This window comes from Sinohyriopsis cumingii, unplaced genomic scaffold, assembly GCF_028554795.1.
Source record: "Sinohyriopsis cumingii isolate HCF-2022 unplaced genomic scaffold, ASM2855479v2 utg001747l, whole genome shotgun sequence".
Taxonomy (NCBI): Eukaryota; Metazoa; Mollusca; class Bivalvia; order Unionida; family Unionidae; genus Sinohyriopsis; species Sinohyriopsis cumingii.
The window spans coordinates 5,001-7,500 of record NW_028316043.1 but is presented as its reverse complement, the minus strand read 5'-3'; positions in this window follow the sequence as shown (position 1 = coordinate 7,500).

The window sequence follows — 2,500 nt, the reverse complement described above, 5'->3', positions numbered from 1 at the left end:
TTTGATGCATTTCTTTTTGATAGACGATTAAGGCTTTCTAGTGTTGTAACGGTATTTATGTTGTTTAGTCTGTTGATGAAATTATCTATAGCAAAGTGCTTAAGATTTTTTTCAGGTTTTTTATTATTTCAAGCCCAAGTTTGTCTTCAAAGAGGATTGAAGCTCTAAATTACACGGGCGTGAAGGAAAACATCGTTATGTTCATTCTAATCATGCTTGCCGTATCTCTTTGTGTTTTAGAGGTCATATTTCTTCTTAAGTAAATACACGCATCAATAGACAGACAGATCGGGTCATCATTTTTGAGTTTCACTGTACTTTCGGTTCTTTACTTCATACAAACCCCAAATTTATTAGTTTGAAAACAAAAGATAGCATGCCCCTCAATACTGTAACACATCTGTTCTGACTCTACCGATGTGATTGTGAGTGTTTATGTTAAAATGTTTAAGTGAGATATAAAAAATGGTCAGCTTGAAAACGCGAACCAATACTGTGACGCTCAGTATTTTGATGTGGTAAGAAGAAATGGTACAACACAGACAAAGAGGGCTTGTAAGTTCACATTTCAGTCTGTCAGCACTGTAATGGTAACAACGCAAGAACATAGGGATTATTATGCCACACAGCCCTAGAACAAAACAATGCATCACCCGTTGTAAGCCATTTCATTGGCTATACTTATTTTCTTACCGCGTTCGCTTCGAATTGACTTGAGTAGCTATTCACACAGTGACGAGAATGGCCATGCTTTACTGGGTCTATCCTATAGGCGATTTATATAAAAAATATTTTTAAAAATTAAACTAATGCACGAAAAATGGTTCCATGGGCGATCCCATGGAAACTGTGTCCGTCTTATTGCAAAATACATCAACATTTAATTTAACCGTGCAGATCGCTAGAACAAACCTCTGATCATATACATTTTGAAAAGTGTTGTGTGACACGGATTGCCATTGTCGCTTGGTGTCTGCTTTCTTGTTCGAAAAGAGATCGTTTCGTCTTGACTATAAAAATTTAATTTGACTAAGTTTTACGCACTACTTGAACTCATACATTTACGTTGTAGGTGTAAGCCGTCGTTCTCAGTTTTCTGGAAGTTCGTTTTTGCCTTTCTCAGATGTGATACTATTTTTTATGGACCGAACGAAATTTCTTTTGGCGTGAAGCAGGACTCGTGGTTTTGTCGCATAATTGGAGAGCATTGATGAAAGCTCAGTTATGTCGTGTTCGAAATTGCTGACACGGATCTGAGCTAACATTTCAGGTTTTGTGTGAGGCGATACGGTAGATCATTGCCCTTTACTTCCTCAATGAAATCGTTTCATCTTATTGCAAAATTACATTTGACTAGGTTTCATACGCAGCAGGTCCTTGTATATAAGGAGAGTGTCTTAGCGTCAGAGTATTCATTCCGCTCTCAAACGATCACGAAGATGGAAGAGTCAGCACAGATCGACCTGCTGGTCAAATATTTGCTAAAAGTCATACGAAAGCATAATTCACAGGCGAAAGTGGCAACAGAACGTACTCTTTTGGTCGTTGATTTGATGAGAGTCATACGAAAGTGTGTGCTAATGAAGTTTGCTATATCTGCAAAGGTAAATGGGTATTTGTCTCCAGAATACCTGCTTCGTCTAAGAAAGAGAGGCAAAAGTCAAGATACCTAATATCGTTGTCAGGAGAAAGGACACTGGAATTCAGAGTGCAATACGAGAAAAGAGAAGAAACAAAAAACAAGACGAAACAGAGAAGAGGGATTCAGAAGAAGAAGAAGAACAAATTGAAGATGATGAAGAACTTGTGCCAGTAAAGACATGGAAATGGAAAAATTGACAATGTGAGCCGATGCGTTGGCCCTGATGTGAAATTTCATACTACCTTCTAAAAGAGAATAGACCAGAAAGAAAACGTAAGTGTCTCTTGTTCTTGACATTGCTCTTTATGCATGCAAGTCCGTAAACAATAGTCAGTCTATTCATCCATCATTTTTGTGTCTTGATGTTTCCTAAAGAACACACTGATGTCATAAAATAACGGGTTAAATGGGTTTTGTAGTGTTGGGAGTGGGGGTGGGGTGGGGTGTAGGTGTTTGGGAGAGTTGGTCATTGCAGGTGAGGGCTTAGGTGCTTTCAAAAAACTTTTTCTTCTTCACTCTGTGTTGATGGAATATAATGGGTTATTTTCTTCACTCTCTGTTGATAGTATATATAAAGGGTTATTTCTTCACTCCGTGTGGATAGTGTATAATGCTTTTATTCTTCTTCCCTCTGTGGTGTGTGCCGCGCGCGCGCGCGTGTGTTTGTGTGTGTGTGTGTGTGTGTTAGCGTACGTTGTGTAGATCGTATATTTGGTTGTTTTTGTTTCTTCCTCCCGAGTGTGGATAGTATATTTGGGGTTTGTATGCGTTAGCGACCTTGTGTGGATAGTATATTTGGGGTTTGTATGCGTTCGCGTACGTTTGTGTGTATAGTTTATTTTGGGGTTTGTATTATCT